Here is a 19,785-nt window from a genome sequence, read left to right on the forward strand (position 1 = left end):
CATGTTCACCAGCTTGCCTGAACCTGCCTCCAACCCAGACAGAGCATGCCAGGCCAAGCACCGAGCCACGCTCAGGAACACAATGACGATCCCATATTCAACAGCACGGTTCTACTGCTCCCATCCACCTGGGTAGGCTCCAAACACAGCCCTGGCCACAATGGTTATTACACTGCATCCCAGCCAGCAACTGGGACCAGCACTTAAGCATGAAGAGAAAGTTGCTTATTTCTGCTTGGAGTCACAGCCGTTTGTTCAGATGCACGCTTACTATCTACCTCATTTTGCTACTATTCTCCCTGGGGGTTCTCCAATGAAGAGGAGCTGAGAGGCACCAGGTTATTACTTGTTCTCACCCACCTCTTGTTCCATGCATGAGGCACTCAAGAGGTACTGCCATACCCACAGATTTTGCCAAGGCTAGAAGTCTCTGATCCTGGGAGCACACACACCCAAGGACTGAATGCACCTAGGACAGTGTATCTCAAACTGTGTAACTGGTAAGTAATTCTCTCTTCAAAGAAGAAAACAACTGAAATTTTGAAGGACCGACTGATTATAGCCTGACACATATGCAAATCCATGCAGAAGTCTTTGATTTTTTTTTTATTCTAGTCAAGCAATCAGCCTTTCGTTACTCAAAAATACATGGATGATACAATAGTAAGTTGTAGCTAATACATCTGAAAAATTCTAGTTTGGATTAGGACTGTACAAAAGTGAGGAATTAATAATGTTCTTCAAGATCTCAGTCTAAAAAAACCTTTTATTTCATTATTTACTGCATGGGGGAAAAAAAACAAAACACAACCAGAGGCAAAACACCAGACCTTAAGCCATGTCAGCAGTTACAAGCACAACAGGGCAAGATATAACGAGATCATGAAAGTGACTTCATTGGCTGGTTCTTCACTTCGGATCACGTGTTCCAGCTATCACAAGGAACCCGTTTTTGAAGTTAAGCATGAATTTTAAAGCATTTTCTTTTTCATAAAGTACTATACTTACCCATTAAAAAAGAAGGTATTTTAAAATGAAGGAGGCAAAAAACCCACAGCAGACCTTGCCTTTTATTTCTAGACCTATTGAAACTCACAGGGCTGAGCTTTAGAAAAAAATATAACCTGTACTACTTTTCAACACGTCCTCTGGGGAATCAAAGTGAAAGTTAAAAGAACTATATTCAAATCAAGTATAAAGGCATGTAGCCTTGAAGATATGCATACCTTAGGAAAAATGAAAAGATTTAGAAGCATTCAGGCAGTTGAAAAGACACAGAAAGCACAGAAAAAGCCATCTCTTCAGTACTGTCTTGCCAACAATGTTCAAAGCATGCTTGTTATGATCAGCAAAGCAATTCAGAGCACCGTGTAAAGATGTCCACATCCCAGAAGTAACTCAGTAACGTCACATGTGGGTAGTGACTGGCTGAACCACTAACCATGATAAAGAGGCACTGGACTTAAACATCTTTATATTCCTCTTACAGACAAAACGCAGTAATTGAATTACAACAATACAATGCCACAAGGAACAGGAAGTTCCTCCCAAGCAACTTAAATATTTTTATATACTGAAATATGAACCTTGATCTCTACATATCAGTGATCCTTCCAGCTGGTTGCAAGCACCTACTAGTTTACCAGAAGTCTGATTGATGATACTCACATGACAGACATAACTAATGTTCCAGAAGTTTAATTCAAAACACTTCTTTTAACAAAATCAGCAAGTTGCTTACTGCCTCTTGATATGAAGTAACTGCTTGTATCCTTCAATGATTTTCCACTTTTAGAAGTTCACTTGAAATGAGCATGAATCTGATTCAGACACAAAGCATCATTAAAACTACCTTGCAAGAGTATCATAGAAATCCTATCCACTAAATCTTTATCAGTATCACTGAACAGAATAATTAGGTATGAACATGCCTATTTACAGGGAAAAAATGAGAATTCATTTTAGTCCATCTAGAATAATTGCATGTTATATTGACATAATATTGCATTTTATTTTGAGGAGTCTACAGGTTTTTCAAAATATTTATTCTAAGCAAATAGAAACATGCTTGCTTTTTGTGTTTTTGTTTTAGAAGAAAAGGAAGTCCTGTTTGGCGTAATAAACACATTGTGAACACATTCAGTAGTTTAAGACAGAAAGACAAACCTCCAAAGTACTTGCAAAGTATCTTAAAGAATGGATCAGACACTTTAAAAGAGAGAGAGAGAGAGAGAGAGAGAGAGAGAGAGAGAGAGAGAGAGACAGAGAGAGCGCGCGCAAGCTTTAATTGTATTGAAGTTCTGGACAGGATTCAGTTATCTTGCCAGGCAGCAACTTAAGTTTCAGCTAAATTCAGCTTCAGAGACTGGGACTGAACCTGCCTTGGAAGACCGCTTCCCACTCTCTCTGTAATACTGCCCGTCCCGTAGCGCAGCAGTACACATGAAAGGTACCCTCAGTCATGTGCTCAGGCAGCATCTTTTCTTCCTTTAAAGAAAAAGTTAGCAGTGGAGCAAAAGTAAGAACCTTTATGCAGTGTATTTCAAAGTATTTTTATTCAAGTAGCCCATCTATCAACAGGACTGGTATTTTTGTGAGGAACGGCAGGTAGCCTGTGCAGTTTCTGCAATTCACGTGGTTCTATTCTATGTTCTTTGAGACATCCCCATAAAGATCCTTGTTTCATTGAGAAAGGGAACTCCTCCCCTTGCTCGAGCTGTGACCCAGGCTACAACACAAGATGCTGTTTTAAATTAGCAAGTCTACTAAGACAGGGAAATCTTGGCTCAAACCCCAACCATATGGAAGATTTGTCTCTGGATTTTAGCACTGCTGCCTTCTCACATCAGGTACCATCTCAGTGGGATATACCCTACAGTCTCCTCATACCAGAGATGTTTTTCCCTTTTCTCCAGGCCCAATTATTTCACAGAGAGCCATTTACTCTGAATTACGATCTCAGAGCTTCCTGTACACAACAATGCTCTTAAATCCAGCACAGTTTACATTCACTACATTTCCTCTAAGAACATACTTCCTCTGAGAGTACATTAAAGTTACTAGTAAGGCAATCTGAAATGCCATGCTCTGCACCTACCTGATTTGATATAACAAGAGCAGCATCCATCTTCTCTTACAATTTGTAATTTTCATTTCACCTTCAAGAACAACATCATTTTGATGCTTAGCTTCCTTATTAACTACCACAGTCTTAACAGGAAAGGTAGAAGTCTAGTGATGACACTACTTGGGGTTTTTCCAAACACTAACCCCAGCATCACAGTGTTGAACACTAAAAATCTTGGACCCACATACTGATTGGCCTTCCCGTGCAGCTGTACTCTGTTCACTGATCTCTACAGTCTTTGCCTGCAATTGATACGTCATCCTGCCAGTCATCCACCGCATCATTAACAACTTCATCTTGCGGTATTTCTGTTGCTCATAGCCATTACCAACATCATTCCTCATTACCTCAGTGTCTCTGCATAATCCTCCTCCTTTCTGCACATGGCTCTACGAGACGCTTGGTGACAGGACAACATGGAACTCAATTACTTCCACTGAAAACCTCTTCCTGTGGCCAGAGAAGCCATTTCCAGTATTGCCATATACTCAAAATATTTTTCTCTACATCCTTCTTAATACACCACCATTCATTCAGTTCTGAAAACCATCCTCCCTGTGCATCCATTTATCCTCACACAACAACATACTTGACCTGTGCAGCCTCTGCTCTTTGATACAAGAAAAATTTGAAGTACCACTTGCTAGCATAATCTTATGCCTTCAGGGCAAATGGATCCACCTATTTACAATACAAAAGCCAGAAGCTAGAACATAGAAAAAAATGTTAAATAACTCAAAAGGTAATCTAGTCCAGTCCATTTCATGAGACACAGTAGGTATTTTATAAAAAAATAAAAATGAATCCTTTCCTGAACAAGGAAAAACAACAAAAACTTTTTTAAAAAATCAAATCACATCTATAAAACTGACATTGCAGCTGCAGTTTAAGTAGAATTTCTACAATAAAAGTCGCAATACACGATGAATCTTAGATGCAACCGAAACAGTTCCAATCTTGTTTCAAAACATAAGATTTGGTATATGCAAAAGATAAGAGAGTTGTCTCGCTAGCACTGTGGTCTCACACACATTTCTTCAGTAGCGCTCACCTCAGCTCCTATTGCCCTCTTTGTGGAGCTCCTCCATTTTGTCACCAACGAAGTCAAGGAAACCTCTTCTGCAGGAGTTCTCTCCACTGCAGCTGGTTCCCCGCACCAGTTCGGTGAACAACCAAAGGAACATCAGAGGGGGAAGAACAGCAAGAAGTAACCAAAAGGCTGCTCACTCCCCACAGCCAAGCATGACGTACAGTTTGACTAACAGTCAGTTGGCATGGCCTTCAAAAATAAACATTCTCAGTCCCATGCACTCATTCCTATGGCAGAGCTGTCCCCCTTCCACTGCAGCAAACACTCGTGAAGCCCCCAGAACAACCCCATTACCGGGGCCCGACAGGACCTTGTTTGTTTTTACCTGATCCTCTGGTGTGCCTGCAAGCAGCTCTGCTTTTAAAGGGTAGCACTGCCTTGGCCCCATTCAGTCATCTGTCACTAAATTTAAACATCTTAATGAGAGTAGCTACAAAAACCCTCTTACAATACAGCAGTTATTCTACAGAGCTCTTAAGAAATTAGAAGTAGGAAAGAGATTCCCTTCAAGTTGTCTGCAAATTAAGGGCAGTCCTAGCAGAAACAGACGATGTACACAATGCCAACTACCACAAGGACTTCACCTGCAAGCTGTCACAGTACCCAGTGAGCTGAATCACAGCTTCTCCTTCAGCCTGTACAACTTTTGTTCTGTGCTTGTACGGTTTGCTCCTCTCCTCTGCTAGGCCTTCATTAACAGCCCCTCAGATGGCAGCCATTGCTAGTGAAGATGCCCACACTGGGGGGGACAGGGGATGCTTTTTTGAAGGCCTGGAAGATTTTAAGTTTGCAGTCACAGAATACACACACCTAGGTATTAGTCATGTGGAGAAAAATAAAAAAGACAAGCCTATATGTTCTCCTCAAACCAGCAAGCTGCTGATGGTGAGAAGCTAACTGTATGTGCAAGTCTTTCTGCCTGTCAGCTCTTGACAGATAAATCGGGTTGATCCAACGCCACCACTGAAGTCAAACTAACAAGGAGCTATACCTTCCCCTCACTCCTCTGCTCCATCCAAGTGGTTTTCCCACTTCCCCTCACACAGAGATTACATGATCACAGCACAAGCCGTTTCAGATGGCTGATCCATCACACAACAGCTGGAGGGGGCGGCAGGGAACAGAGAAAGGGAGCTGGGCGGGTTGGTCTGACAGCCCGCTACCACTGGAAGGGGAACACGTAGCTATGAATGTGGAGAGAGCAGACGTGCTATTACACTGCCTCACAGCTTCACAAAACTAGATCCTTGCAGTCAATTTAATTCCCTCTCACCTCGGGCTCAGCCTCAACTAGTCACTCTAGCCTGGCCCCACCACACAGACAAATCCTTGGGCAATTCAGGTTTTGCTGCTAGTATATCCCCTACCCCTTCACAGCCCACCACAGACTCTTTCAGTTCTAGGCTACGCATTGAAGCGGGCAGCAATACAAAACTGAACTGGAGAGGTCAGCGTACACAGTGTACTCCCTGAGAAAGTCTGATATTCCAGTCAAACCCATAGGATATTTCCCCTCCCCCCATTTTTTAAATTGCTTATATCAGTTATTGCTGTACATAAAATTTTAAATACTTATTTAAAAGATTTCTCCTTTGGTTGGGGTTTTCTGAGAGAGGAAAGTTTTAAAAGCCAGGCTGGCTTCAACAGCTAACATTTATATCGTAACATCTGATGCCAAGAAATCTTCCTATGCAACACACTTCAAAGATTTCAGCTGTTTGTAGACAGACATTTTAAGAGCATGCACAGTAACAAAAGACAGTATTACAGTGCCTCTCCTCAAGCAAATTTCGTAGACTTCCACAAACTACCAAATTACTCAGAATTTACACCATCCCTTTTAGTACCTACACTTAAGATTCCATGACAGCCACCACAGCCAGAACTAAATACCCACAAAATTTGATGTGTTTTTCCCCCAAAATACAGAAACCTATTTCAAATGGAACAGCAAATACTTTCTCTACGATAAAAGCAATCAATTAAAGGAAAGGCTTAGTCAGAAAACCAGTCTAGTAGTTAGCCTGCAATTAAGCTAGATCTTTGTTTACATTTTCCCCTTGGCAAGAAGAGGAAGTTATGTCTTCCAGATTTCCTATGAGCGCACTGCATTTCTAAAGCATTCATTTTTTTGTCCTGTAACATGAACATGCAGGTTTTCCAGAAGAGTCAAAGGAGTCGTACACATGTTGATTGATGTAAGTTCCTAAAAATGGATCCACCAATCATTTACACATTTAGTAAGTTTAGCAATATCCACACACACACACACACCTCATATATACAGACATCAAGATAGCAGTTTTGAGACCTTGCTGGGTGTTTTCTGTTTAACTATTTGCTAAAACAAATCTGCCCTTTGAGCAGGCTGCTGATAAGCCTTAACTCTTCTCTTTCCTTTCACAAGGCTTTAAAAACTCTTCAGCTGACCGAGAACATCTGAACACATTTTCCTAATGAATCAAAGAAAATTTTTAGAATGAAACAAAACTTTTAGATTGTAACTTTTAAGTTGTACCTCCTAGAGTGGAGGAGGTATTTCATTAAAACAACCTGTTATTCTTAATCTCATTTTATATCCAAGTTTGCTTACCTACTCCCATCCACAACTTTCCTTCACATTCAAAGTGAGAAATACAGAAAGAGAAGACTTTGCCAGTGCATGCTACACTTACCAAACCTCCTTCCATTCTTCCAATATTTGAGGATTTCATCAGTATATGAAAAAAGTCAATATTGCCAGAAAAAAGCACTCTCGCTTCCCTCTGTACCCAGATGACCATTCTCATCCAATTCCTCCTTGCACATTCACATTCAGTGAACTGATTTTACCCAGATCAGTTTCAAACCTAATAAAAATAAAAGGTTAATTTTAATTTGAATGAAAGCAGTTAATCATGTATACGGAAAAAAAGGGAAGTTCTGTTTCCTTCCAAATTTAAAACAAGGATGAAACTCAAATTCACAAGATGCTTAAATAAGCACTCAAGACTGCTGAGAACCACCAAGGGTTCAGCCTTGATGAAGGTAAGACCCAGACGGTAAGGTGCCATTTTCTAAATTAGTTCTCCAGAAAAAATAAGCTGGTAGCTAAATGAAGGGAAGAGGGAAAAAGAGAAAGGGAAATAGATCCTAAGGTTCCATTTCCAAGGGGACCAAGAGGAAATATCTAGATCAGCATAAGCCAGTTACACCAAACTGGCAAATTTTGAGCCAATAATGAAATGAGTAACTACATAATAACTGAATTATTTTATATATTCTCAGGGAAACTAAAGGGCCTTGAGAAACATGCAACAAGGCAAAACTAACTGTACTTTCCTTAAAATGGAAAAGCCTCAAGTAGCATGGGCAGATCCTTTAGGAAGCCTGATTTAGGACTGTATTTCTTAGCATTGTTATTCTCAAAAGTCTTGTAGTTTAAGCCTAAAAAACAACTTAAAATAGCAAGAGTCCAGGTTACAGCAAAGAACTTGTTTAAATTCAATTATTTAAAGAAGCAGGTGCTTTCATTCAGTGCAGAAATACATGAGTCACTTTACTAAAAGTCACCAAGTCTTCGAATTTATGTCTAGAACTACAAAGCACTATTACAAAGGGGATAATCTTATATTGTATGACAGCCTTACAATGCTAAAAAGATATTTTGGTATTTCAAGTCCAAATGCGTATTTCCTGCAGTGTTTAACAGAGGACTAAAACCTACAGAGATTTTAATGATCAAGTAAGAAACAGTAGGTACTTTCTGATCCAAATCATGTTTGGTTTTTAAAAAGAGTGAGAACTGTTCTCTTTAATATGACTGACTAAAAAAAATAGTTGGCCAAGTTTGGAATTTGATAATCTGAGGTAGTAAACACATTCTTAACCAATACTTAGATAAGCTAAATCCCCATATCATTCATGAAAATAAATTACAAATGAGAGAGAGATACCTAGTACACTGGGGTTGGAGGGGGAGCACTGGGGACAGACTTACAATGACATTGACCAGCAGCTCCTCGTACTCTTACATTCTACACATTCCTTTGTAGACACTATGGCGCTTACTTATATGCAGTTCATCATTAACAAGAGTAGCCTCACAGGATGTAAGGAGTACTGACATGGCTTAGAGATTCTTCCTTCTTCAGCAGCAAGGCTATCACTACACTGAATAACAAAAACTTCCTGTCTTGTGTGCATTTTGTCAACTTAGCAATTTTCTGTCATGCTAGTGTCTGAAGTACAATAAACAACCCATCTCAAAAACATCCTACAAGTACCTCATTACAAACCGACAAAAGTACCTTCAACCTAAAATGCAAGCATAAGCAATTGGGTTGTATTTCTCTCAGTCACATTCATTACTAGAATGACTTGAAAGAAATCAATGAGCTTATTAACTTGAGGATCACCTCTGCCCACATTCTAGAGGTTTTACACTTACTGCATTTCTCCTCTTCAGACAACTGAAGTTGAGATGCCCATTAGAGGACAGACTGAGGTATAAGGCATCAACCTTTAATGCATTCCCATACTTGATTTTTTTTTTTTTTAAATAAAAGAAAACAGAAAATTTCACTACGTACATGTCTATACCCCTCTCTTCTCCAAGGGAAATGCTATGGTCATTCAGTTTAAATGACTGAATAGCTTTAGAAGTAGTCAGCCTTCCATGTATATTAAGAAAGCAAACCTCTGGGGAGATGCAATGAATCTCCTAAATGTCTCCCGTTGTATAAAGGACTTCAGCACAGTCCAGTGCTAAACACTACAGAATCTACACTGATGAGCACTATAATCACAGCAGTGGAAAGTCAAGGATCACGAAATACACAGCAAACCCAGTTCCTCATTTCCAGCAATCAAGGGACAACTTTTTTCCCTTCAAGAGTCATCATAAGAACAAAAGAAAGTAGGAGAGAATCAAAGAAGTATAAAGAAAAAGGCAGCACAAGCCCAGAAAAGATCATCTCATTAGTTTCTGATTAGAGTTGTTATTTTAGAGGGTTTTTTCTTCAGCTCTCAAGCAGCATTTCCAATTTTGGGGTCAGGAAAAAGGTACGAAAAAGAACTTCAGTCATTTATACTAATTATCGTAAAAGGAATTAGAATAACCTACCCATCACTGAAGTGTTTTACATACTTCAGTACAGCACTGATGCTTTGGGTAGCAGGTGATAAGCAAAGCAGCATTCCATTTTCATACTAATGCAAAGTGGTCCACCCAGCCACTCAAAAAACCCTTTTACTTGCATATAAATAGGTGTAACTTCATTAGGGTATGCTTTCATATAAAACATTAGGATTCTTGCTTTCTGTATTCCAAACTTAGACTCAAGACTCAGCACTGGACAGAGAGAAAGTTGTCTTCTTTGATCCAAACTAAATTCTAAAGATAGATGTTAGAAAACCAACAAACACCACCAAAAAACCAACACGTGCACACACGGACATTTGGCAGCTTCACTGCTCACACAACTTCTGCAGGTAGTGTCACAAAATAAAATGCATAACTAAAAGATAAGCAACAGTTACTTATAAAATTGCTGTTTCAAGCAAATCCTTTGAGTTCATCCATTGTTACTATCAGTAGAAGTGTAAAATGGCTTTACAGTTATCCTGTAGCAGTTTTAACAGATCTTGGACAAGGCTTCCAAACCAGAGAGATCTCACGTGCCATTAACTAGCTTGATCTGGCACTTCCCAGGGGAAAACACTGAAGATTTCAAGTGATGCAGCGTGGCAGGAAGAGGATGTCTGTCCTAAAAGCCCCAAGTTAGTACACTGAAATAATCCCATATCAAAGAGGTCAGCAGAAATAGAAAGGTTCTTTAAGAAGATAGGGAGTGGCACTAACAGCAGCATTAGGAAAAGATTCTTGAAGAGAGATTTAAAAAGAATAATTATATTCTACCCTCTTTATTACAGTGGACTGGCAACAGGCTATGATAGGTATGAAAAGAAAAGAAAAAATAATAATCTACCTTTCAAATACAGGAACAACTTAACTGGAACAGCAAAGTTCCAGTATCACAGAGAACACGGTGAGAATTCAAACAAGATTTGAGCACAAAGATCAAACAGAACTTAAAAAAACAATCAGACAGAACAGCCAGTATTAGAACGTCACATTTGAAAACTGAAGCAAGACCTGCAGACTTAGAAACTGATTTAGGAAGGTGTTACCCTCAAATGTTACCCACTCCAGTTCCCCCTCCACACATGCCTTACTAACAATTGTCTCTTCTTAATCAGTCTTGACTGCTGTTAAAAGATTTTGGGGTTTTTAACACTCTGGTAAAACATGGTAATTCCTATTTTCCATTTACAGAAATAACTTAAACCCACAGACAGACCTCAGAAAATCCCCAACAAGCTGAAGTCGCCGGAAGTCCCACAAGTTCTGTAAGTTATTAAAGCACACAACCAGTAGTTTGATATAACTTCACGCAACACTTGCACTCGATGGAGTAATCAAACCAGATTTAAATTTAACTAAGTATATAGTTACATATGTACTTCAACACACTGTAGGCAACACAGTCCCACCCGCAGATCCCTTTCACCTACCTGGCCTTGCCTCTATACTGTGCCAGCAAGCAAGCTTTCCATAGTAATGCGATGACCCAGATCTGAGACCTTATCTGAAGTCATTTTGTGTTTCAGTGGTTTATTTTTCAGACAGATCACTTTCTTGCAATGGTTAGAATGAAGCAATATAAACAACTTTACCAACACAGCTGAGAAGACTCTGTGGGAAGCAGGAAAAAGCAGCTGTGGACAACAAGCTTTTGAGCTAATTCTGCCAATAAACACCTGTCCAGAACCTCACAAACATCCTGATAAAGCAAAAAGGTGTGCCACCATAATCCCTAGGGCAGATAAATGAGAGATTTCAGATCCCCTTAGCTCCAGTGACCTCTTTGCATCATCACTGGAAACAAAACCAAAAAAAGACAGCAAATAATATTATGATGAAAACAAGATGCTAAAGCTGTATGGAATTTCAGGCAGCAAGGCATAAAAGAAGCGTGGTATGCACCACCACTGCTATTCAACTCCTTCCCACCCATTTTTTCCTCTTGCCCATTTTGATTCTCCCCAGCACAAAGTTCTGTCATTCTCTACATAAAGCACACAAAGACTTCAGGTCTCCTAGCAGCCATTCATTATGCTGAAGGCATCATTACAACTGGCATCCTGCTTGGGAGACAGGCAGGACAGATTGGATAGGCACAAAAAGCAAGACCAGCATCAAACCCAGCAACTACAGTCCCTTCATATAACAGCTCAGGCATATAGGTGAGCCAACAAAGGAAATAATATTCTAAAAATCCATAGTAATTTCTGCCCAAAGATTTAAAGATACACTGACGAGCCTTATTCTTGAAAGAACCTAAGTAATGAAACTGAGATACGGTAATTATATGACTCACGGGAAGCTCATCTAACACTCAGATCTGAGCTAGGATTCCCACTCTCCACCACATGCACTAAAAGTTTGTACATCTGGTTTTCCAGACCTGTTATTTCAGAAGGTGGTACAAACCATTGATCTCGTAACAGATACTAAAATTCATGTAAATGTGTTCAGAAATACAAAAAAAAAAAAAAGACAAACTAGAAGCTTTCAATTGTGATTTGCCACAAGAGCAGTCAGATTCTTATTAACAGTGCTAAGATCACTTTTATTTTTTCTTAAGCAGAATTTCTCATTTTATCTTTATACACCTTCCATTGGATTAATGTGAACTACATGGAGTCCCTGCAGGGTGTGTCTATAGGATGTTTTGATGCATTTAACTTTTTGACTCTGGAGGGCAGCCAGAACCAGCTCAGCCACTGCTGCAGGGCCAAGGCATCAGAACACGGTCCCCTTTCCTGGCATACAGTCCGGTACATCGAGACCTGACTGGTGTGGCAGCAGGACTAGGGCTACTGTTACACGTCCTCCTACAGTCTCATGTAGGACCACAAGCTACCGCAGCACCAAAGCAGCCTGCAAAGCAGGACAGAGGAAGATGTCCAAGCCTCTAGGTTAATTACCATCAATGACAGGTGTAAACCTGACATTGTGTATGCAGCAACTTGAAAATCCTCTTTCAAAACAAAGACTCAATATTTTGTTAGTCTATTCATCAAGATCTGACAGCCCCACTGAATTACATTCAAACAACTGGCTGCAAAGACAGCATTTTATACTGTAGTTTAAGAATGAGCAACATGCCTTCACAATACAAAGTTTTGAGCTTTTCTGAGAAGCTCAAAAAAAAAAAAAAAAAAAAAAAAACAGAAGAAAAATCACAATGGCAAGTCCACGCAAGCCTTCCAGGAGCGCTTATAAAAATAATTCTGTTCTTTCATGTATGACTCCCTGCAAATCAGTCAATGCCAGCTATAAGCATTACAACACTACTGTATCTATGACTCAGCAAGGGAATCTGGAAATATGAAGAAAACTCACATTATTAGGAGACAAGGATTTTAAGAAGCCAGCAATTATGATAATGCCACAAAAAATGATCCAAGATGACTCGTGTCATTGCTCCTATGTTTAAACATACAACATTAGATTAGAGAGTCAAACCCGTTTATATACTGGCTAAAGTTTGAAAGCAAGTAAAACAATGATTCAAAACACAAAGGATTCAGTACCTCCCTCCAATTCCAATGAATAGAAACAAACACTGTACATTGTGTGAAATATTTACCTCTATTTTTGAGATTACCTGTATGCGGTTCAGCTATACTAGTCTCACTAATCTGAATAAAGACAGACAGCAACGGGCAGCTTAACACCATGACTGAACACACAAGCCTTGTTCACTAAGACCATCATCAGACATTTACATATAAACATGAGCTGGTGCCGATGTTCATAAAACATTATTTCGTGCAACAAAGTAGCAAGTTCTTAAATGGATTAGCCACACTGTTGTCCATCAACTGAGAGGAGTAAGAATTAAATCACTCTGTGAATGGGGAGAGAACATCACAAGCCATGGCTTCACCACACATTACCTTCACCCAAGAATTCTACAGAACACACGCTCTGACCTTGCCTTGTAAATCACACAGTCCACAGAGCCTGTACACTGCTAAATAAAAGACACTTGTTCCACATACTCAAAAATAAATCCCTACAGAATTAATTTCATTATGTTGGCACTGGACTCTTAGTCAACAAGGGGTGGAGGGGAGAACGGAGAAGATTTATATTGCTTTCTTAATCACGAGGTTCAAACAGAAAGTAATATAAAGGCACTAGGTCTGAAAAGGAATTCCCTGCCTTGCACAAAGAAGCATACTAATGCAGAGCGAAGGAGAAAGCGGTCCAAGGTTTACAACTGAAACAAGAGCAGAATCTCAGAAGAATAATCCTCTTCCCTAACATCTTTCAGACAAAAACAGTAAAGCTTTAAGTCATCAGGCTTCTCAGTGCCTCAGAAAAGTTATGAGCACTGCAAGTTTTATATCCAAGTTTCTATTTTTATTTTCTCCATTCTAAATGAAAACAGAGCACGCAATATGTGGTAAAACCTGAGGTGACCGCATCTCGTAGTGTATCTGCCAAACACTTTGGATTTGTGTATTACGTTACTCTGGTTTGGAGCAAAACCTCAAGCGATGCTGTGTCCTCTAGGCTAAGTTCTCACACAAATAAAGCAAGTGCACATATCACGCTCAACAAGCATTTTATTACCTTACTGTTGTATTTTATGTTAGCGGTTCACTTATGTGCCATCTTTCACCCCACGGCCTCAAAGGAGACGGCAGGGACGAGCGAGCAGAGCCACGAAACCGCCCGAACACCGTCCCAGGGGCAGCAGGAACATTCCAGAGGCACCACAAGCACATCCCCTACAGACCCCCCAAGGTTCCCCAGGAACGAGCCGCTGACACCCGCCGGGCCGGGGGCGAGCCCGGACCCCGCACCCCCGAGCTGCGGCCGGCTCCAGGGGCCAGCACCGGGCACGGGCTCACTGCGAGCTGCCCGGGGCAAAGCCAGCGGGGGTAGGGACGTGCCGGCCGGAGCCTGCGGGCCGGGGACAGCCGGAAGCAGCCCCGCTCCTGAGGCCCCGCGGGGCGCCGCCCGCCCGCCCCGGGGCACCGCCGGCACCCGGTCCCCGGAGCCCCACCGCGGGGGCGTCGGCGGTGTCGCCCCCTCCCCTTTCCCACCGCGCACCGCACTCGGCCTGCCCCCTCCCGTCCCGCCCGGCCCCGGCTCCCCGCTGCGCCTCACCTCCGGCAGCCGCCCGCCGCCGCCGCCAGGCCCGCCGCCATGCCGCCCGCTCAGCGCCGCCCGCTCCCTCCCGGCCCCGCTCCGGCCGCCGCCATTTTGCGCCGGAGCCCCAGCCTGGGCCGGGCAGGGGCAGCGGGCACGGAGCATGCGCGGTGGCGATGCGGAGCCCGGGCCACGTGGTGCGCGGGGAGGGGAGGCGGGGAGGGGAGGGGAGGGGGCGGGCAGCGCCTGAGGGGCGCCCGTCATGGCGGGGGGCGGCGGGGTGGCTGCCCGTGGTTTCCGTGTCACGGCCGGGGCATAGGAGGGCCGTGATGCTTCGTGGCGGCCGTTGCCGACGGGGAGGTCACGTCTAGGGGGTAGAAACTCACGGAAGCCTCCCAGAAGGCGTTTTTCTGGGAGGTGTCCTGGGTTCCAGTCAGCCACGGTTGGGGGGGCTCGTCCTCCCGTCAGCAAAATGGAGGGTGGGCAGGACGGGCCCGGCATGGGATGGGGAGGCTGTGCTGGGGGTTCGCACCCGGCAGTTCGTCCCCTCATGAGCCTGCAAATGTCGCTTGTGTTGAGTGACAGGGCTCATTCATTGGTTGTACCAAGTACACAAGTGTCCGCTATGGAGGTGGCTTATCAGCACACGTTCTTTGTCCTCGAGACTTCCGTAAGCTGCTTAGAGCAAGAATAAGCTTAGCTCCTTGTTTTTCCAACCCCCTTTGAGCTTGTTACAGGCAGGCAACAATCAGATTCCAGCTTTATTTTTCAAAATAAAATGTACAATATTCACCTGGAAGTACACCTGTGCTACCTTCCCCCTTTCTGATACCTCTACACATTGTTAATATTCCACACATCTGGGTGAAAGTAGGTGTCAGTAGTAAAAAGGTTTGTAGCGTTTTCCGCTATTGCTGGTACCATTCCTGCTACGTTTTCTTTGAAGAAAGGCGTGTAGGAAAAAAAATACATTCAGGATTTTAAAAAAATCAGCCACTATACCTGTAAAATCACTGTTCTCTAAATCAGAGAAAGTGACCAAAATGTCTCAAAGATTTATTAGAACAATAAACTATTTAAGTAATCCAAATTACTTGTGCTCTCTAAAAGCACCGAGCACCAAACATCTATATATGAGAAGGTCTGAGAGAACAGCTTCATGCACAGGCCAAAAATCTGATTAATTCTCATGGCAGAAAATATTCAGCAGGCTGAAAGCCACATCTGTGATCGTTCTTGTTTGATAAGGGCGAGCTCTGGCCAATTATGCGCCCTCCTGGCTCTACGGACACTCCATTTCTGGAGGGAAACCTTCCTCCCACTTGGCATCACTCTGTCCTCCAACCATCTCTGTAATTAGCTTTCCTAAATGCTGCAGACCTCCCTAACTACCACTTGGCATAACATTCCAGACTGCTGAGCAACTCACCAAGATGCTAGGAAAAAAACAACTTCTGATACATTCGGCCGTGCTGCAGACTCTTCTTTAACTGGTTTCAGTCTAAAAAGTGGTGGGGAAACAGTTGGGCCGGTGAACCGTATCTTGTTCTCCTTGGTTGTTTAACCATCTTAGTTATTTATATGGTCTCCAATATTGTAATATCTGAGAGAATGAAAGCTTTTGACTTCCATATCCTCTCCAGAGGGACATAAGGGAATTTTTTTATAATCTCAATTTGATAATGTTCACACTCTCAAGGTTATGCCTGTATCTGTTCAAAGGAGACTGTATTCTGTATTATGTCTGTGTGAGCTGCTGTTGTTGTCCAGAGAGTTAATCAAACTGACTAGCTGGCATGGCTCAATCTCTTCAACTGCTGTCTGCTAGAGCCTTCTCATCTTCTGTTTCTGACTCTTCTTGGGCTTGCCCTAACCACTTTCCCGTTCCCTGCTACGTTTCCCGTTCCCTGCTGCTGCGTACCACACTCAATGAATTTCACGTAAATTAGTGTTTAGCTTAGTTTAGTTCGATTTTGCACTGTTTTTCTATAGAAATGTGGCACGTGATTATATTGCCTGTCTGTGCACGTATAGTTTTAGGTCTATTAGCCCTGCACTAATTTTTTTGTACTCATCGATCTGTTTCTCATTTGGGTCCTTACAAATGCCGCAAGTATTGAAAAGGCTTCATTTGTTTTAGCCATCAAAGTCAACCAAGACACAGACGTATATAGGAAACTAAACTGCAAATAGCTTTAGTGCTCATGGAATTGCTAACTTAAATATATCTGTTAGGAGAAAGGGTTGCAGCCAAGGTTCTTAAATATATGCCAGATGAGACAACACATGCTTCTGTATATCATCCACAATTTATAGTATCTTTGTTACAATTTTCAGTGCTTCACTGAGATCAGCATAGAAGTAAGAATTAGTTGAAGTTAAGTAAGATGCAGGCCACAGAGCTTTAGGACTGAGGGGAAGTAGCATGTCAGCTTGGTTTCCAGGTGATCTGAACTAGTTAGGGATTTGTTGCCAAAGTTCTGCAGATAACTAAAAAAAATCAATTCTTCCTCTAGCAAGCCTGGCTTGTAATCTTACAAGCAGTAAAAATGTGAAGAAGTGAAGGAGAAGAAGTCTTGCAGGCTGAATGTTTGCTTTGTTAGCATTTTTTAATATTCTAATATCATAAAACAGAGTGCAGTCGCAATGGCTGGTTAGATTGAGATGCCAAGATCCTGTTCTGCAATAATCACCCTTCTGGTAGCTAAACTAAACCTTCTCGCTTATGTCTTGGAGACAAATGCTGTGCCGGTTGACAACTTGGGGAGACATTTGTCAGGCTGGAAGTGAGGAAAGCCACCGTATGATTTTGCTTCAGACTTTTTAAAGCACAGTGGTCACCCCATGCCTGCAGTGCAGTCTCATTGTCTCTCAGGACTGTGTGGTCTCGTGTGGTAGGCAATTATGAAGCCAGCCAAGAGTAAGCTGCCCAGCTCCCTCTGATACATCAAATCTTGGTGCAGGAGACAGGCTGTAAAACACTGAGGTACAAACCTTGCTGCGGGGGAGTGGGAAATGGAAGTTAATTGGGTTCATGTGCAGGTAAATGTGTTTTCTGAGATGGGAGGTAAGAGTTTCACACTATCTGAGAAACACCCCCAGGGCATGTGCATATTGCACACCCATCACCTCCTTGATCACATAATTATAATTTTCACACAGCGCTCTCAGATATAAATTGATCTTCAATTTTCAGCATGATTTAGATATGTTCAGATTGTTTGATTTAATATAATTGATTTCCTAATGAGAAAAATCTCACATGCCTTAAATTTTGTAAAAGGACATCTTCTCTTTAAACAAACAAAGCCCAGATTTAGATACTGTCTGAGCCATGCAACAGTTCTCAGTACCTCTGCTCATACAGAATGATGAAGTGCTTTATTCATTTATTTTTGTTAAGAGACTTCTGTGAAATGCTTACTGATGATAATCTCTGTACATTGCATTTTATCTCCAAAATCAAGAGTGCTAGTAGGAAAAATTGATTATGTGTCACCACTTATTAAAAATAAAACCAACCCAAATGTCTCTTGCGGTTCGTTTACCCTTCATTTGCACTGGGAAGCTCAAACTTTGAAATATCCCCTGGATATTAAGCCAAGTATATTGAAGACGAAACACAGTTGGAAAAAAAAAAAAAAGTTCACTTACATTGATTCATTTTTTGTCCACGGTTCATTTCTTAGACTTTTGGATGTTCCGTTCTCTTTTCATTCCAAATGTGTGTGTCTACTGATTATCATTATTAATGAGGTATTTGTGTTGCTGTGTTATGTGGAGGCCCTAACCAAACCTGGGGTCCCACGGTGCTGGATGGTTGGCCAAACTCAGATTACAGTACATGCTCTAGAGAATTTACAGGTGAACTGGAAGGTATCATGCAAGGTCATGCAAGGTACGGAGAGCCTCCTGCAAACCACCGAGACATCTGGATGTGGGTAATTTGCAGTGAGAGCTGGGGTCACACCACCTGTTGCAGAAGATAGCCCTGAGTGCCCAATACAGAAATATCATTAGCTGAGTTACTGAGAGAATGCAATTCTGTCTTCCTGTAAGCAACACCTTTATATTCACGGACGTCTGAAGTGTGACTTCCTAGCATTACACATCAAGTCCTTAAAGTCCAATTTAACCTGACTTTTCACAGTGTGTGTATTTCAGTTTCAATTTTATGGCACTTAGGGCAGTAAAGCTAAAGAAAAGCTTAAAATACTTTTAAGTATTATCTGTTCATTGGTAGCTAATTCACAATGAGTACATCCTCAAGGGCTGAAAGAATAGATTGAATATTGATGCTTATTATGCTAAGCAAGCTTCGTTTTTATCAGTGATGAATGGTGAGATTCTACAAATACATAGATACGGAGTAGTACTAGCTCTTTCGTTTTATTCTTTGTTTTCTTTCTTAGTATCTGAGCTTTTATTGCTGCCTCCTTTAAAATTTCCCAGAAGGGTCTTCACCATACCTACATGCACGTTGCTCGTTGTACATCATCCCATCGCCCCTCCCAGAGCAGACTGGAGTTGATGTGCAGGGCACAATAATTGGATTTCTACAGACAGCGATGGAATGGCAAGAGCTGAGCTTCCTTGCGTGAAATGGGTGGCGTGGGAGCAGAGCAATGACAGCAATATGCTCTTTCTGCTTGTCCTTCAGTCTCCAGGTCTTCGTGCAGAGATGAGGAAAACCCAGTGTTCTGGCAGGAGAGCAGAGAAACAGAGGCAAGGGTAGAGGATTTAGTTTGCTGCTAGCAGGAGGGGAGGACGCTGCTGTGGGGCAGCTGTGGTAGGGACTGCCGCATGCCCAGCTGCTGTGGGATCTCTGCCTGTTCTGTGAGGAAGGAAATTCCCCATCAGCTGTAGGTGAGGAAAGCTAGGGGGCACAGACACACCCTGTGCTTCTGAGAAGCCTGGCAAGTTTGATGAGGTGAAATAGTTGCATCCAAACGATTACTTTGGCAGAGGTGTTACAAACACCCTCCCTGGGGCAGGTGGCAGAACATACACGTACAGCATGGGCCTTTGAAGAGACACGAGGAAAAGACCTGGCATTAGACTCGTGTGTTAGTGAGGGGAGGCCTGGGGACGGAGGTGTGTTTGTGGGACAGCCCGGCACCTCGGGAAGTGAAGACAAGGTTGGTGGTGATCTGTGCCGGGAGGCTGGATGTTACGAAACTGCCTGCCCGTGAAGCCAGTGGGATGACAATGCTGGGCAGCCCGTGGCCATTGTGTTTAGGGGAAGACAAACTGACAATGGGAGATACAATTAGGATCTCAAATTGAAGCACACAAAATGAACCATTTCACCTGTGTGACCTTTATGCAGCTAACTTGTGCCCATGCACAGGGAAAATT

General features: G+C 42.2%; 1 protein-coding gene across 3 annotated transcripts in view; it reads right to left on the reverse strand.

Moving 5' to 3' along the window:
- BTBD7 (BTB domain containing 7) overlaps nucleotides 1–14,595 on the reverse strand; it is a 56,628-nt gene extending 42,033 nt beyond the window's left edge. For 2 of the 3 annotated variants that reach the window (XM_035326838.1, XM_035326836.1), the window contains exon 1: nucleotides 14,446–14,595. The gene's annotated coding sequence lies outside the window, so the exon portion shown is untranslated. Of the gene's footprint in view, nucleotides 1–10,558; nucleotides 10,694–14,445 lie in introns of those variants that run through there. The other variant, XM_035326837.1, reaches the window with a different exon arrangement.
- Nucleotides 14,596–19,785: the final 5,190 nt, after the last annotated feature.

Source organism: Oxyura jamaicensis, chromosome 5 (genome assembly GCF_011077185.1).
Source record: "Oxyura jamaicensis isolate SHBP4307 breed ruddy duck chromosome 5, BPBGC_Ojam_1.0, whole genome shotgun sequence".
NCBI classification, from domain to species: Eukaryota; Metazoa; Chordata; class Aves; order Anseriformes; family Anatidae; genus Oxyura; species Oxyura jamaicensis.